The sequence below is a fragment of the Myotis davidii genome, unplaced genomic scaffold (assembly GCF_000327345.1).
Source record: "Myotis davidii unplaced genomic scaffold, ASM32734v1 scaffold96, whole genome shotgun sequence".
NCBI classification, from domain to species: Eukaryota; Metazoa; Chordata; class Mammalia; order Chiroptera; family Vespertilionidae; genus Myotis; species Myotis davidii.
In genome coordinates, this window is record NW_006289416.1 from 6,364,900 (window position 1) to 6,383,114 (window position 18,215).

At 51.8% G+C, this 18,215-nt stretch overlaps 1 protein-coding gene across 1 annotated transcript in view; it reads right to left on the bottom strand.

Moving 5' to 3' along the window:
* PARD6G (par-6 family cell polarity regulator gamma) overlaps positions 1-18,215 on the bottom strand; it is a gene marked incomplete at its 3' end in the record, with an annotated part of 64,784 nt that overhangs the window by 45,924 nt on the left and 645 nt on the right. The gene's annotated exons all lie outside the window — the stretch shown is intronic.

Below are 18,215 nucleotides of genomic sequence, written 5' to 3' on the forward strand. Positions count from 1 at the left end.
GAGGGCTCCCAGTATGTGAGAGGGGGCAGGCTGGGCTGAGGGACACCCCCACCACACACACACACACACACCCAGTGCACGAATTTCTTGCACCAGGCCCCTAGTATTTAATATGAGAAAATTAGATCCAACTTCCAAACACATTATAATCTGTATAGAGGTAATTCTCAAAATTCTTTTAGGGGGGCCGTGATATTTGAAGACTTTAGGGTATAGGAATCGCTCTGAAAATACCTGCGGTAAGGTGCCAGCTGAAGCAAACAAGAACTGGACAAACACAATTAAAAGGAATGCTGGGGAGTCACACCTCTTAGGACGACAACTATAAATACACGCACACGAGCGTGCGCACGCACACACACACACACACACACACACACACCAAAAAGCAAGTGTTGGTGAGCATATGGAGAAATCAGAACCCTTTTGCACTGTTGATGAGAATGTAAAATGGCACATCTACTGTAGAACATACTCTGGAGGTTCCTCAAAAAATTAAAAATAGTATTATCCTTTGACACGGCAATTTCACTTCTGAGTATATATCCAGGAAAACAGAAGGTAGGGTCTCAAAAAAAGCCATTTGTACAACCATGTAGCTTAATTATTCATAAGAGCTAAAATACAGATGCAACTCAACCGTCCATCGACAGATGACTGGACAAGCAAAGTGTGGTCCACCTATACAAGGGAATATTATTCAGCCTTAAAAGGAAGGAGATTCGGGCTTATGCTACAACTTTATGATCTCACTTATATTTGATGTACTTAATGAGTCGTCAAAATCATAGAGACAGAGAGGGGAACGGTGGCTGCCAGGGGCTGGGAGGAGGGGCAATGGGAAGCTGTTGCTTCACGGGGATAGAGTTTCAGCTGTATAAGTCAGAAAGATTGTGGAGACAGATGGTGGTGATGGCTGCCCAACAATGCAAATGTATTTAACAACACTGAACTGTACACTTAAAAATAGTTAAGATGTGCCGAGACCAGTTTGGCTCAGTGGATAGAGCGTCGGCCTGCGGACTGAAGGGTCCCAGGTTCGATTCCGGTCAAGGACACGTACCTGGGTTGCGGGCATATCCCCAGTGGGAGATGTGCAGGAGGCAGCTGGATTGATGTTTCTAAACTCTCTATCTCTCTCCCTTCCTCTCTGTAAAAAATCAATAAAATATATATTTTTAAAAAAATAGTTGAGATGGTAACTTTTGTTATGTGTACTTTACTGTATTAAAAAAAAAAGAGGGGAAAAAAGAGATGCTAGGCAATGAGACGTCCACGGGCAGCTTTGAAAAGCTCTGATATATTCTTAGAGATCTGGAAGGCCACCCGCGTGTACAGGGCTGTGTGCAGGTCAGGAAAGTCCTGAAAAGCCTGTAATCCCTCACATCTGGCTGACCTTGGAGTTCTGTGCAATCAGGACGTGGAGGCTAAAGGTGTGAAGTGCCGGAGGGCTGAAGATGTGCTCCAACACGAACACAGAGCCCCTGAGCACAGCAGAAAGGCTGACTGCTCAAATCCCTTACGGACCTCTCTGTCCAATCATCAGCTGAACCGAGCTAACCAAGCAGAGACATCAGTGGTCACACTCCCCACGGTGATCACAGATTCAACTCAACCATATTAAAATATTTGCTGCTTTTTTGCAGATATTGACCACCTGTTCCTAAAATTTAAATATAAATGCAAGGGACCCCAGAAATCTAAAAGATTCTGGAAGAACAGAGTTGGAGGACGCCCACTTTTCAATTTCAGAACTCACAGTGAAGGACTGGCATAAAAATAACATACAATCAATAGAATAGGATCAGGAGTCCAGAAAAGAACAACCTTACATTTGCGATCAATTGACTTTTGATAAGAATGCCAGGAAAATTCAACGGTGGAAAAGAACAGTCTTTTCAACAGATGGTGCTGGCTTCATACCCACATGCAAACAATGAGGTTGGATGCCTTATTCATATCATAAGCAAAAATTAACTCAGATTGGATATAGACCTAATGTGAAGAATGAAGTTATAAAACTTTTAGAAGACATAGGATAAAACTTTCATTATTTGGGTTAGGCAATGATTCTTTGATAGGATTCTTTGACAATGCGTTGGGCAGAGTGGAGGAATCTGAACTCTCAGACGCAGCTGGTAAGAATGTAAAACAGTGGAGCTGCTTTGACAATCAGTTTGGCAGCTCCAAAAAATATTGTATATAGTGCCCAGAAATTTCACTCCTAGGGGTACACCCAGGAGTAAGGAACACATATGTCCACACAAAACCTGTACATGAATGTTCACAGCAGCATTATTTACAAAAGCCAAGAGTGGAAACAACCCAAATGTCCATCACTGACATTGGATAAACAAAATGTTGTCTATCCTTTTCTGTTTTTTAATCCTCACACAAGGATGTGCTTTTTAAGTTGATTTGAGAGAAAGAGAGAGAGAAATAGCGATGTGAGAGAGAAACATTGATCAGTTGCCTCCTTTACAGGCCCTGACCAGGGATCAAACTTGCAACTGAGGTATGTGCCCTGACCGGGAATCGAACCTGAGACCTTTCGGTGTATGGGACAATGCTCCAAACAAATGAGCCTCCTGGCCAGGGCTGGTCTATCCATATAACTGCATATTATTCGGCCACAAAAAGGAATGAAGTACTGACATACGCTAAGGGAAAGACATTATGTTAAATGAAAGATGCCAGACACAAAGACCACATATTGTGTGATTCCATTTATACTAAATGCACAGAATAGGCAAATGCATAGAGAAAGTAGACTAGTGGTTGCCAGGGATTGGGGGTCGGGAGGTATTGAGAATAATTGCTAATGGGTATGGGGTGAAGAAATGTTCTAAAATTAGATAGTGGTCATGACTGCACAACTCTAAATGTACTAAAAACTACCCGATTTACACTTAAAAGGTGTGGTTTTTATTTCATGTGAATTATAGCTTCTAGAGCTATTTTTAAAATATTACACCTTAAAGAATAGTTTTAAAATAAAAACAGCCAGTTGGAGGCTGATTGAAGGGCCCATCCAGAAACATGGAAACCACAGAAGAACCCATGCTTTCTCCAGACAGACGGAAACCCCACGGGACCAGGGGTCCAGCTACCTGCTGTCAGCGCTCATCAGTTTAGAAGATAAAGACCTAAGAGCTGGGGGAAGGCCCCCAGTGATGCCGGGCCCTGCAGGGGAGAAGCAAGAGATGATACTCGTCCAAGCTGGCAGGGCCAGCTCTTCCAGTTCCAATGGGTCCCACAAAGTTGAACTGGGAAGGAGGACAGAGGGCAGGACTCTGAACAGGACAGAACTTGCCATCTCTCACCCGCCCCTCTCCACCCTGGCCACAAACTGCAGAAGGCCTTCCGTCTCTCCTCTCCGATTCAGGAACTAAAACTTTATATGAATGATATTTCTGGAGTCACCAGGCTCTGACAATATAAATCTATTTTCATCACTCAATGTCATGTGACCCCAAAGATAATCATGACCATGATCATTTCTTTTTTTCCAGGTTAAAAATATTAAGTAAATTTTCCCTTTTCTTGATACCTCAGGAGGTCTCACCACACTTACCCGCATGTTTAAACAAGTCAATTGTGTGTACAAACAAGTTTAACTCTGAGCAGGAGAGGCATGCTTGGTGGGCGCCTCAAGTCTGGCTGGCTGTCCTCATGCCCACAATCACACTGGCAAGCTTCCCCGCCTTCCCGCCTCTACCCTGAGTGCGCCTGTGGAGGAGGCAGCTTGGACTCACAGAGGCTCTGCGAGAAAGGTTAAGTCATCTGGCTCCTGGTTTGCAAGGTGCCCAAAGGGCATGATGGGGTGTCGTCAGACTCACCAGGCAAGGCCACAGGAGCCAGGCATGAAGGAAGTCATTACCAGTTAAAATCTGCTTAGTAAGTAGGTCACTGTAAGACACCTCCCAAACCCCAAGCAGCCACAAATGTTTAATCACTGCATGAGCGAGGGCAGGAGAGGACCACAGCTCACAACTGGAGGGGCCGGTGAGAACAAGGTCTCGTGTTGCAGCCTAGCTCACACCCTGTATACAGGAGGCACTCAGATCTTCATTCAATTCATAAATTAAACTTTGCTAACCATTTTTAAATAAAACTCTAGAATTTCAATTTCAATTAAGTTAACACTGACTGACAGTCACTAAACAGGAAGTCAGCCCTGACCAGCATGCTCGGTGGTTAGAGCATCCGCCCATGAAGGGTCGCAGGTTTGATTCCCAGTCAAGGGCACCTACCTGGGTTACAGTTTGCTCCCCAGCCCTGTCAGGGCAAGATCTGGAGGCAACCAATCAATGTGTCTCTCTCACATCAATGCTTTTCTCTTTCTCTCTCTCCCTCTCTCTCCCCACCCCTACTCCCCCCTCCTTCCCACTCTCTAATGGAAAAAATATCCTCTGGTGAGGATTAACAAAAACAACAACAACAAAACACAGGAAGTCAGATGTGAGCATGGAGTCGGGCTGGGTGCCTGCCTGCACTAGCCTCGCCCAGTGTACCTGCCACAGCCCATCCACCTGAGGCCGATGACACGTGTCATCAGGAAGGTGAAGATGTTCTCACAGGCACAACCCAGAAGGCAGGTGGGAATATTTGCAAATGGGTGAGGGAGGAGCGACCTGGGGGTCTCTAAGCGAGTAAAACACACTCTCTGCAGGAAGCCAGCAGGGCACTGGCTTTGACTTTACTTCAGGCATCAAAGCTCAACATTAAATGCCAATTTGAAAGATACACAGTCTTGTGAGCTCGCAGCTATGCCCAGCGCTTCCTGAAGGTACTGGGTGTTTTCTTTAAAAAAAGGCTTTGCTTCCAAATTACTTTCCCCAGAAGGAGGTGCAGCCATCGTTCTCTCCCTCTGCTCCCTTTCACAAGAGTGACCCCAAGTACCCCAAACCACCAGCACGCTTTTACAAAAGTGTCATTTTAAGTGACATGTGTCTTCTGACTGAACTCCCTTCTCCAAACTGCCAATAGGAACTTTTTAAAAAATATATATTTTTTTATTGATTTCAGAGAGGAAGGGAGAGAGAGAAACATCAATGATGACAGAGAATCATTAACCAGCATGCTCCCTACTGGGGGGTCAAGCCCGCAACCCGGGCATGTGTCCTGATCAGGAATCAAACCGTGACCTCCTAGTTCATAGGTCTACACTTAACCAGTGACCCACACTGGCCGGGCAGCCAATGGAATTTATTAAACACACTATCCTGCCCTGGGCTTTTCAGTCATAAATTTTCTTTTAAATGTGATCGTGCTTCATCCCCCACAGACCTCAGTAACAGTAGGCACTCAAAATGCATTCAGAGAATGAACAATGAGTGAGAGGTGTGGGCCCTGCTTGCAATCATCCTCAGATTTTTATGAAATAGCTCCAAGTGTGTACTGTCTGTCCTACACACTGGGGAATGCCATGAACAAAACAGAAAAAAATGCCTGTCCTTATGGAACTGACATCCCAGTAGGGAAGAGAGACAGTGAAAGTAATGAATACCTAAATCATACAATATGTGAGAAGGTGGTAGTGCCAGGGGGGAAAAGGAGAGAACACCAAGGAGATGGGAGGGTCCACATCAACTACATAATCCGCTGGGGGCAACGTGGGGCCAAGGCCATGCCAGCTCCGGGGCCTGGGTCCCTTCCACTTGTCCTGCACTGGCGCTGCTCCGGCGTGGGGACAAGCCCTAGGCCTCTCTGGACTCCTGTTCCCTACGTGTGTGACGGGGCTGTGGGGCCTCATAAAGCCAGACACAGTGGTCAGGGTTGCGACCTCTCCAGTCCTGCTGCAATCACTGCCCTAATCTCCAGGGACCAAGGGTCCTGACACGAGACCTTCCTGTTCCAGTATCCCCGGAGCGGTCCTTGACAGGGGCCCTCGGTCATTTCCTATTGTCAGAGGCTGCGTTCAACTGGGACACAAGATACTCCTGTCGGGCACCCGGGGGCTACACTACCCTTCACAGGACGTCCTCTGATAGCTGTCCTACAACGCAGACCTGAAACGTGCAAGCCGGTGACCCTGGGGTCCCCGCAGCTCTGAGCTCCTTGCTGCTGGGAGGACAGACAAGGCCCCACCCACCGAGGCCTGCCCCACCAGCCGGACAGCACCGAGCTGGGCCCCACCCCTGCTGAGGCCCCAGCCCCTCCTGTCAGGTGAGAGCAATGGCAGGTCATCAGAAACACAGACAGATGAGGATGGAAAATGTTCATCAAAATATTTACGATAGTGAAAAACGGAAGCTGTAAATGCCCATCAAACAGGAAGCACATGCCCAGGGATGAAATGAAGAAGCCAACAGAGCTTTTTCAGGGCTAATGACTCAGGAAGCCTTTACAACACGGAAACTCAAGGAAAACACAACTGAATGTGATCCCAATGAGGTCAAAAGTCACAGAACCAGCAGCAGGGCCTGGCCCAGAGAGGGAATTCTCGGAGCCAGGAGCGGGAGCCCTGCACACCTGGCCCATCCACCCCGGCCATGAGCCAGGGAATCTGGAGCTGGGCCCAGGCTCCCAGGTTCTAAATCCCAGCTCCTGCCCTGCCTGGCGTGGCTCAGTTGGTTGGACTGTGGTCCTGTGCACCAAAGGATCACAGGTTTGATTCCTGGTCGGGGCACATGTGAGGGTTACAGAGATGTTTCCCTCTCTCCCTTCCTCTCTCTCTAAAAAGCAATAAAAACATTGCCCAAGTCACACAGGCTCCTGTGTTATGTCTTCAGATGAGATGTGTGGAAATGTATTGGAATAAAAGAAGTTCATAAATATGCATTGAAAAAATCAATAAAAACATATCCTCCATGAGGATTAATAAAAAATAATAATAATAAAATAAAACCCAGGTCCTGTTCCTCATGGTGCAGCAGCATCATGCCTGGGCCGGCTGAGATGCAGTCTGTATTCCAACAAGACTCCCAGGGTGCACACTGGCCTGAAGAGCAGGGTTGGAAACGTCCAGTAAGCACCCTGCTAGTCACCACTATGGGCTGGTTCACTCAACAAAATTTTACTGAATGCCAGATGGGGCCGGGCCCTGAGCTCCTGTGAGTGTCCTCATGGGCTGACGGTTTGTTTGGCAGCCAGATGATGCACAGTAATCGCACGTGCAAATGTGCAATTACAAACTAAGAAATGCAAATGAAGACACCGTAGGACACAGGCCTGGATTTAAAGAGCAGAGAGCACAGGGGCACTTCACCCACAGCACCGCCCATGGGAGACAGCCCAGGAACCAGGAGTGCAGTGCAGGTGGTGGTTCTGTGGCTGGTATCCCTGATGCCCCCCTCTTCTTCAAGGTGGGTCCAACAATCAACACAACATTCAGAGGAAGAGGACCCTCTGTCTCATTGTCAGGGTTGGGGGTTGGAGGTCACATGCCCCTCTGAACCAATCACTGCAGGGGAGTGGGGTTTCCTGAGACCATCAGAACCCCCCTAAGAGTAGGTTCAGGGCTTCTGTCAGGAAGGGGGCTGGACCCAATCACAAAAGGAGCATGCATCTGTAGGGTAGGGTCCATGCAAGCATCGCAGGACCGCTGTTGGGACAGGACCAGGAGCTTGTGCGCACATGCACACCATATAGAAAACGTAGAAAGGCCTCCCTTTGGGGAACACTCACAAAGCACAGGCTGCACCTGACAAGGCATCTGAGTCTGTTGGAGCGTGGGGCCTTGCCATGGCACGACTTCCTGGGCTGGCACGTCGGGACAGTTTAAAATCAGGCCACAGACCGGTGAGTCAGACAGGGTGGAGCTGAGAGAGAGCCTGGCCCCTTCCTGTGCCCAGTCCACCCACCGCGATCCGGAGCGATGACGGGGCTGCCGTGGGCACCTGCAGAACTGCCCCGACAAGCCCACGTCCTGCACGAGGCTGCCCAGGACTGCGGGAGCCTGAGGACCCACTGCATTTGTGGTCACCTCTGCGAGCACACGTGTCATCTGCAGCCATGGACCCAGTACTGCTATGCAGGCATGGGGCAGGGCAGAAGCGGGAGGACACAGATTCAAGAACGTGGTCTGTGGCCTCTGCCCAGCAGGGATTTCTAGTTTGGGGAGAAGATGTGGCCAGTGCCAAGCGTGTGCGCAGGCTCTTTAACCCTAACTCCTACAGGAGGTGCCACTGTTCCCACTCACAGACAGCAGCTGGGACCCGGAAGGACTCGGTAAGCTGCTCACAGTCACACGCTAGTAAACAAAGAAATCGAGGCTGATACAGGGAATTTAGACGATCCTGAAGAGCCTCAATGGCAGGGCGAGAATTCCACATGGAAGGTCAGGCAGGGACAGGGGCGCCCCATGTGGGAAGGGATTCCCCAGTGGGACAGGACAGCTGCCAGTGTGGACAAGGAGGGGCTGCTCTAGGAGCTGGGGTGCAGGTATGGGGAGACCCTGGTGCTGTGAGAGGAGAGCTGCAGACGGGCCTACTACTCATGGCTGCCACTTCCATGGAACATTCCTGAAGCATAAAACCACAGGCAGAGGAGCCTGGACCCTGGGCTGTGCAGGGAAGCGGGGTCACAATGTGAACTCACGATGGATGGGCACAGGTTGAGGAGGGATGCGGTCGGGTCAGGGGTGTCTTACCAACACAGACAGTAGGGCAGAGTCGTTCAGAGCAAGGCTGGATCGACACACCAGGTTCAAATTCCTGGCTCACCTTTACAGGCTGCGTGACTCTGGGCCATTTCAACCTCTCTGACTGAATTTCCTTCTTTGTCAAAAAGGGACAAAAGCACATTCCTAATAGGGTTGTTGTCGGGATCAAATGCGAGTTGCGTGCCGAGAGATCCAGCAAAAGGCAATTGCTCACCAGTGGCTTCGACCTGCCCGTCCACAGAGCACCCCCTACTCTTGGCCAACAGAGCTCGTGGGGTCAGGGAGCACACTGCCTCCTGGAGCAGACCTTCCACAGGCACACACAGGCCACCCTCTGCAAACACAGTAAGGACGCCTCCTGCATGTGCAGCTTCATAACAGCAGATCCTCAGCTCGTCGTGGGCACCCCCTTTCCTTCGGTGAGGCGCCTCCTCATTGCCGACTGAAGCCATCGCTTTCTTAGGCCCTGCACCTCCCCTCGCGGGCAGGCAGTTGCTCCTCGGGGCCATTTTTTCAAAACGAAACCACCTTTTCATAATTCCATAAGAGAAAAGCTGTGCTCACCATGGAGACTGAGCCCAGCAGGCGCTGCCAGCCCCCACCGTGAACTTCAAGGGGCCTCTGCTAAGTGACATGTCCAGGTGTGCTAGGGCCCTGGGAAGTCACAGAAGACACTCTGGCGACAGCTGCAGAGAGCCCCATGCAGCAGGACAGGAGGAGGTGAGACAGGCAGCCAGGGGCCCCTGCAGCCACCTCGGCCCACACACACTGGCTGTGTGGGCCCCTGCAGCCACACTGGCCCACACACGGCCAGAGCTCACGGGGGTTCACAGAAAGCAGCCCAGCCCCGAGCTGGTGACCAGGACACGTGGGGAGGGAGGTGTTGGAACACGTGACATGACTTCAGAGCACATTGGAGCAGGTAGGTGTTGTCTATTTCCCAGGAGGTGGAACCCGGGGATAGGGGAACTGGATGGGAGCAGGTGTAGCAGCTGTGGGTTTGAGACCTGGTTCTGCCACTTACAGCTGAGACTTCGGGTGGCTGGGTGAGGGAACAGCCAGGTCAAGCCCCCGGGGCCTCCTCTCTGCAGCCCATGTGTAAGGCGTCATGAGCATCAAGAAAACAGCATTGCCATGTGCCCACCGGCAAGAGGGCTGGCAAAAGCCCAGCACACACCTGATGCTCCAAGAAATGACACTTCACTGAAACTGACACGGTCACACCCACCTGGACTCTCCTCCACCTGGTGTGACCTGGAGGCAGCTGTTCCCACCAGGCTGGACGGGGCACCCAGGGCAGGGAGAGAACCCAGAGGCCAGGTGCCCCCCAGAAACACACTTGAGTTGGAACTACAGGGCAGCCCCAACAGCCGGTCCATCCGCAAGGGCCAGGTGCTGGTGCTCAGCCCGGTTGTGACTAGGGTCCATGGCCGCTTGGGCCAAGAAGAGGCACCACTGCCCTGGCTGGCGTGGTCCAGTGGTTAGAGCATTGGCCTGTGCATCAAGGTCATGTGCCTGGATTGTAGGTTCACTCCCTGCCCCTGGTTGGGGCTTATGGCAGGCAACCAATCGATGTGTGTCTCTCTCACATCGATGTCTCTTTCTCTCTCTTTCTCTCTTCCTCCCTCTTTCCTTCCCCCCTTCTTCCCTCCCCTCTCTCTCTCTTCCACTCTCTCTGAAAAAGCAATGGAAAGAATATCCTCAAGTGAGGATTAACCAAAAGAAAGAAAGAAAAGAAGCCCGGCCACCGTGGCTCAGTGGTTGAGCTTCGACCTATGAACCAGGAGGTCGCGGTCTGATTCCCAGTCAGGGCACATGCCTGGGTTGTGGGCTCGATCCCTAGTGTGGGGCATGTGGGAGGTAGCTGATCAATGATTCTCTCTCATCATTGATGTTTCTATCTCTCTCCCTCTCCCTTCCTCTCTGAAATCAATAAAAATATTTTTTTAAAAAAGAATAATAATAAGAAGAGGCACCACTGAAAAGCAATGGGCCACATCCCTGGAAAAATGTACCCAGCTCAGGAAGGGGGTGGACAGGACAGGTAACTCTGAGCGCAAGGTGAAGTGCGGAGTGGGGCTTCCTCAACACCCCGTTTCTCATAAAAGCATTCCTTGATGTCTGGAATGTCTGTCCGATGTCTGTCCAGACATACAGAGCTTCTATACCTTCGAGTAACAGGAGGATGTTCTTGTTGGATCTCTGCCTTCTTATGCCTGCACCTGTGCAGCTGCTGATGGAGCCAAGGTGAGCACAGGCCAGGGGCTGGGTGCCACCTCTTCCTCCATGTGGGACCATCCTACCAGCAGAGAAGTTTGTTTTGTCCCATAGCAACACCCCATTATTATTCCAGACCAGCGAGGGAAGTGAGGTCAGGACTTGTGGGTGGGGAGCCGATGGTCAGGCCCCCAAGCCATGGAAAACAGGATACTAGCGTTACTTTAGTCTCCAATTCCCCTAGCGCCGCTGACAAATGGCCCTCACACTCCTCTCTTCCACAGCCCTCATCCAGGGACCTCGGGGCCCTTCCACAACAGCACACGCCCCACAGGAGGCCGCTGGCAGGGGGCTTTCTGGACTGCACACCCGTCCTCACGTCCTGTCACAGAAGCGCAGGCCCAGAGGGCTCTGCTGGGAGGTCTGACGTGGAATCCAGCTTCTGACAAGCATTCTGATGTCAAAGGGAAAATGAATGCACCCGCTCACTGGGCAGGACTCTCAGGGGGAGCAGAGAAGCTCCTGGTCAGTCACACAGTGCACATCAACCTCCTCAGGTGTGCACAGGGCCTCAGGTCTCTGCGGCCCACCCGCTGCATGCACTGGGGGTTCATTCCACCTGGAAACTCACCGTGCATGCGTGTGCGTGTGCGCGTGCGCGTGCGCGTGTGCATGTGCATGTGCATGTGGGGTGTGTGTGTGTGTGTGTGTGTGTGTGTGAATCCTCACCCTAGGATATTTTTTCCATTGATTTTTAGAGAGAATGGAAGGGAGGAAGGGAGAGGGGAGAGAGAGAAATATTGAATCATCGATGTGAGATGATTCCAACTTAAGTGTGTTTCTGGGGGGCACCTGGCCTCTGGGTTCTCTCCCTGCCCTGGGTGCCCCGTCCAGCCTGGTGGGAACAAGCTGCCTCCTGCACACACCCTGACCGGGGTCGGGGGTCAAACCTGCTATCCTGATACGTGCCCTTGACCTGGAATCAAACTTTCGACCCCTCAGTGTGCGGGTTGATGCTCTAACCACTGAGCAATCGGCCAGGGCAGGAACTCACGCTTTTTGAAAGGAAGATTTTCCAGTGTCATCAAAGAGCCTGTAGCCTTAGCTGTCCTGTGACCTGCCAAGGAGCACCAGCCCCACCCATGCTCACCTGTCCCACCTTCTCCCTTGATGCTCGGCTCACCAGAGGGCTCACAGAAGCAGGTATGGACTAACGGAAATCCAGGAAAAGCATGAGAGCAACAATTCGAACCACAGAATTAAATGAAGGACTCTGAGAGCACATGAGTGGTGGAAACCCTACACTCTAAGGCAAGGAATATCTTCCTGTGTCATTTTGATGTGTTAATCAACAAAAACTTAATAAGCTGCAGTCACCGTCTTCGGGAGCTCCCAAGTCCTCAGACGTCTATGGCAGCGCAGGCCAGGGCCCCCGTCTGCACACCTGAGTGGAGAACAGCCCCCCAAGCTGTGGGTGAGGCTGACCAGGACCACGCCGGGCAGCTCTGTGCCCTGTGAAGCCGGAGCACGGCAGCCGCGCAAATGGCCACTGCAAACCGAAGAGGAGCTCGCATGCAGCCACCAGAGCAGGTGCGCGTGCGGCTCTCCGCACCAACGGCAGGAAGAGCCCAGACCGATGTCCAGACCGATGCCCAGAGGAATGCACGGCTCCCCTGAAAAATACCCCCTACTTCCCCACACAGCATGGACCGCACGGCGTGGACGGGCCTACGGACACAGGAGTGCATCGTGAATCACATCGTGACAGAGATCCTGGTGGTGGTCACACGGCAGGGGGGTGCTGACTAGGCAGCAGGAAGGAGCCTTCCTGGATGCTGGAATGTTCCACACCTTGACCTGAATAGTGGCCACCCAGGTGTACACACATGAAGTTGGATCCAGCTGCATGCCCGAGATTAGTGCCCTTTGCTGTCACACCCACTGGACGTCACACAGGAGATCCAGCGTGGAAAGGCAGTCAGGAGCAGCTCCCTGAAAGGCTGAGCATCCATGGGCAAGAGTAGGAAAGGGTGGGGTTGCTGGACGGTCAGCCACGGACCAGGAGATGTGAAGGACCCCACACCCAGCCCACCCCAATCTGCTCACTTGCCGACTGAACCTTCGCTGGCCTGTAACTTGTAAGGTGGGGATACGGTCTGTCCCGGCTACCTCTGTGCCCCAGCACCAGCCCCAGGTCTGGCACACAGCAGCTGTGAATAAACAAATGAATGGCTGGTGGACCCAGACTTTTAGGGACAGCTCCTAAGCAGGGGACTTCCCTCGAGGCTGTGCGGCAAGAACCAGCTACAGAGATGCAAGAAGAGCAGCAACTGTTCCCCCAAAAGCAAGAGACCTTCCTTCCCCAGCTCTAGAGCCACACAGCCCAAGGGGTCTGTCTCCTACGCAGCACAAGCCGGGAACACCTACACCTGGGTCTCAGGGCTGCCTGAGGGAGAGGAGTCAGGACCCCCTCCCCCCAGGGCCACGGACAGTTTGTGGGAAAGCACGTGACTCTCTGACCTTGGGCGCTTCCTGAGGCTCCCTGGACATCAGTGTTATCAGAATGGAGCTGAAAACAGAACCCGTCCTGCAGAGTTGTGATGGGGACAAATCAATGAATATTTGCAATCACTATGTATTTTGAACAGTGTCTGACACGTAAGTACCTATCTATTTTGGGGTGGGTGGTTAATAAGTTTGAAGAAATACTTGTGAACACACCCTACCCAGAGAGCAGTGTCCAGACTGGGCTGTCAGGGGCTGCCATTGCTCCGGGTTCACAGTAGAGCAAAATCTGTTGCCAGGACGCGGGCAGCCAGTAAACCTGACAAGAGCCGGCTGAACAAGTGTGACACCTGACCCTCAGGACCCTGACCCATCTGCGTCGTCGTGGGGCTGCTGCTGTCCTCACTCCAGGCTCCTCTCTTTCTAGTCTCTAAAAGCCCAGGGGACCCTATCAGGGGAGAAGTCAGGATGCCTCCCCTTTTTGCTGATTCACAAATGGTAGAGAGTCTGACACCTTGACCGGCTGCATCTTTCGACCCCTGACACTCCTCCCTTCCCTGGAGTGGGGAGAATCCCCTGTCTGAAATGCCATGGGTCCCCGGCAAGGGCTTGAACCCAGGAAGGTCCGTAGGGCTTTCTATTGTTCCCAAGCTTGTCACTGACACCAGCAGTGCCCACACACTGACATCCCGACCCGGGTCCCTGAGAGCCTCCTCTAGGTGCAACGTCCCACATCAAGTTCCCAAACCTGTTTGAACGTGGCATGCACAGATACAGCAAAACCGGAACCTTATAAGGGTGCAGCTGACACACAGGTGAGTCAAACTGTGTCAGGCGGTTCTCAACGGGCCCTCGGAAGGCAAGGGCCCAGCACCCGTGGGGAGCCTGGCCAGGAACCAGCGCAACAGACAGAAGGGTGTGTCCCTGCAGGCCAGGCCAGGCACCCAGCACCCTCAGCCAGAGGCAAGATGTGGGGACCAGGGGACACACCGTCTTACAACACTATCACCCCAGCCCCTCTGGCACTGAATGGACAAGCAGCTCCAAAGCCCAATGAAAACAAGAAGAGTAACAGAAGAAAAGTGCAGGGAAGAAACAGACCTACAAACAGCCAACAGATGTAACAAGTTTCAGTTCACTAACACCTAAGACACAAATTAAAACCACAGGACAGTGTTTCACTAATCTACCTGGGAGAGAATAAGAAAACAGAGTTTTGGAGGGACGGGGAGGGATGAAACAGGGCATATAACTTTCTATAAGAAAACTTAGCAATATGTATCCAAAGCCTTCACCCAGCAATTCCACTTCTAGGAATTTGTCCTCAAAAATAATGAGAGTTCTGAAATGATTTAACAGAATCAGGATTCTTTATATATTTATATAAAGATTTAAATATAAAGATGTTATTCACAGCATCGTTTATTATAGAAAAAAATTGGAAATACGATATTGATTAAATTATGGTTTAAACGTAAGATGGAAAATAGTATGTAGTCATTTTAAAAATATGTTTTCTAAAAATATTTATGACAGGAGAAAACATTTGCAATATACACCACGAAGTTGGAGAGGGAAAGTATAACATGCCTACAAAATACAATCCTGATTCTGTAAAGCAAAGACGAATGCACACTTTCTGGATATAAAGGGTCAGAAGGCCGTGCAGCAGCCCTAAGCAGTGGCTCATCTTTGGACCAGAAAATTAACCCGCCCACCCACTCCCCACCCCTGCCTAATAAGGTCTGTAAGGACAAATGTATTTGTTTATATTCCAAAAAGGCCTCCAACATTAGTTAAACAAGTTAGTGAAAACTGTATTAAAGCCTCCCGTAGTGTTATTCTCCCCCAAACACAGTAGATACGCCCTGTGAGTGTAAACATGGTCCTCCGACCCTACTCTGAAAAGTACCCCTGTGCGAGCACTGTGACCAGGGCCCTGGGACGAGGAAGCGCCAAAGAGGGGTCAGAGGACAGAGGAGACTGCCTGCTGGGTGGGAACATGGGATGGGCTTATAGGAGGGTCTTCAGGACAGAGAAGACTCAGAGACAGCATTTTGGGTGGGGCCAGGGAACATGGATGAGACCATTGTGCGACCCAAAATGGGGCTCCAACCCCAGGTCTGGCACACAGCAGCTGTGAATAAACAAATGAATGGCTGGTGGACCCAGACTTTTAGGGACAGCTCCTAAGCAGGGGACTTCCTGGATGCTGGAATGTTCCACACCTTGACCTGAGGTTGGGGTGAGGGTGCAGCACCCTGCTGAGATAGCATAACTGTGTTCCTTCGCTTTCTCAGGCTACAGGGAAAGGCACCGTTGAGAGTTCTCCATGGTACTCTGTTGCTTCCTATCTTCTCCTCAAATGACAACTCATCACCAATTGCTTTGTCCCCTGCAGACTCTCCCAGCACTGGCTTTCTTGCTACCCCTCTGGTGGGCCATGACTTGCTCCTCCAAATACCTGCAAGGCCCCTCCCTCCCAAGTAAGCGGAAAAACAGTGGCCCCACAGCCAGAACTGGGGAATCACAAGTACTAAGGCAGAAATGTCTGGGGAAGTGTAAGAGGCTACATGATGGGGGAGAGCCACCAGGTCAAGAAATAATGTCCCCAAAGCTCTGGGAATTGACCAGCTGTGACAGGTGGCTGACCTCAACTATTTTGAGTGGATCAGGAATGGTTTTCAGACCCAATATCCTGAAATGCAACAGAATCCTGACCTGCGGACTTAACTCGTACAACGTGGGTGCTGTGCAGTTTTCAAAGTGCTTTCTCATGCATCGCCTCACTGGGTCTGAGGAGGTAACAGAGCAGGTACCATGCCCATTTCACAGATGAATAACTGAGGCTCAGAAAAGTTAAACGACTTGCATGAAAGCTCACAAGGTGGTAGGTGGCAGAATCATCTGGATTCAGCTCCCCTGGCACCAGTTTCCTCACATACAAACCCAGGTGTTAAGGTGCTGCTGCATTTTGGTTAAAGTCATCACTGCCTTAGTGGTTTGGCTCAGTGGATAGAGCGTCGGCCTGTGGACCAAAAGGTCCTGGGTTCAATTCCGATCAAGGGCAGGCACCTCTGTTGCAGGTTCCTCCCTGGCCCAAGGTGCGCGCAGGAGGCAACCAATCAATGTGTTTCTCTCACATAAATGTTTCTCTCTGTCTTTCCCTCTCTCTTTAAAATCAATAGAAAAAATATCCTCGGTGAGGATTTAAAAAATTAACAAAGACATCACTGACATAGAGTTCTGCCTCCTGTACTTTGACAGCAGAAGTAAAGGCTCCTGCAGAGATGGATTCCATGAGAGCAAACATTTACTGAGAGGGTCAGTGGGAGGGTGAACGCAGAGGGAAGAGCCCCGTGGAGCCTCTGTACAAACAGCAAGGTGAGGCCATCCCCTGAAAGGGGCGGGGGCTGTAGAACCAGCCAGCCTAGTGGGGCCCACTTGGTATGGTCCTTCCAGGAGTGCTCCCAAATTCAACCAAACCTCTGGCTCTGCCACTCACCTCCAGGGGAGCATTCACTGCATCTGAACTTGAACTCAGGATCAGGGAGGCAGGATGAACCCAACTGGGCTGCCAGCACACTCACACCCCAGTCCCCAAGGAGAGGCTAAGACAGACCCTTACTCTCCAACCCCCAGCAGCCTGCATGGACAGGCAGTCCAGAAGAGCTGGGTAAGAGCTTTGGGAGGGCATTGCCTCCAGAGGGATCCTGTACACCAGACAGCGCCCCCCTCTGGCCCTGCCCGTGGGACTGAGCATGGGGAACGTGGCTAGTGCAATCCAGGAATGGCATTAGCGTTAGTGTCACTCAGTGCACACGTAGAATCAAGTAGCCATGTGAAGGGGCAGCAGGAGGGACCTTGTGACCGTGCTGGTGGTGACAGGAATGTGCACACCACCTCCACACGTGCCAACGGGTCCGCTCAGGTCCTGGATGTGACACTGGCTACAAGAAGTCACTTGGAGGAGTCTCTGTATTTTATTCCACAACAGCCTGTGAATCTATGATGATCTCAAAAGAAAAATTTTTAAAAATGAAACACCACACTGCTATTGTAGTGGACAATGAGCTCAAAAAGCCCGTTCCCACTGAGCTAAAGAAATGGGCAATATGTGGAGCTCCTACTCATGCCTGCGGGTTCTTCTCCCACAGGACTCAGCGGGCACATTTGATTTGGGGGGTGGGGGCGCTCTGCCAGGCTAAAGAGCGGATGGGTGGGGGTGAGGACCACGGGATCAGCACTGGGGGGAAGGGTGCGAACTTACTGGAAACGAGGTTCATAGAAAATCTGTAAGACTGAAGATGAGAATGAAATCCTGCAACTCACTGCAGCTTCGAAACCCCCAACCCCCTTCTTCGGCGGATGTCCTGGAAACCCTACACCAGAGGATCCCCCAAGTCGGCAGGGGCGCTGGTACAGGAACCGCGGGACTTGTCTCCCCAAAGGCCCGGCCAGGGTGTACGCGCCCCGGGCACCAAGGGTGCGCGCAGGTGGGGATCCGAGCCCACCCTCCGGCCCCGCCCCTCCCACCAAGCAGGCTGCTTGGCCAGACTTGACCGCGGGGAGGGGGCTCAGAGAGAAAGGACAAGAGGGCCGGCTTCCAAGCAGCAGGCAGCGAAAGGCCCGAGGGGCCCCCTTCTCCAGGACCCCGAACAACTGCAGCTCTGCCTCTGCCCGAGGGGTCCCCTATCAAGACCATCGCAGACAAAAGCGTCTGGGCGAAGGAGCCGCCTCTGCAAAGTACAGAAGCGCCAGATCCTATCAGCCAGGAACCCAAACGCGCACTGCTGCCCGCAAGTTCGGGCACGCTCGAGCCGGGCGCGGGCAGCGGGAGAAGCCGCCGGCCGGGCCCGCCCTGGGAGGCTGGGCCGGGGGCGCGCCC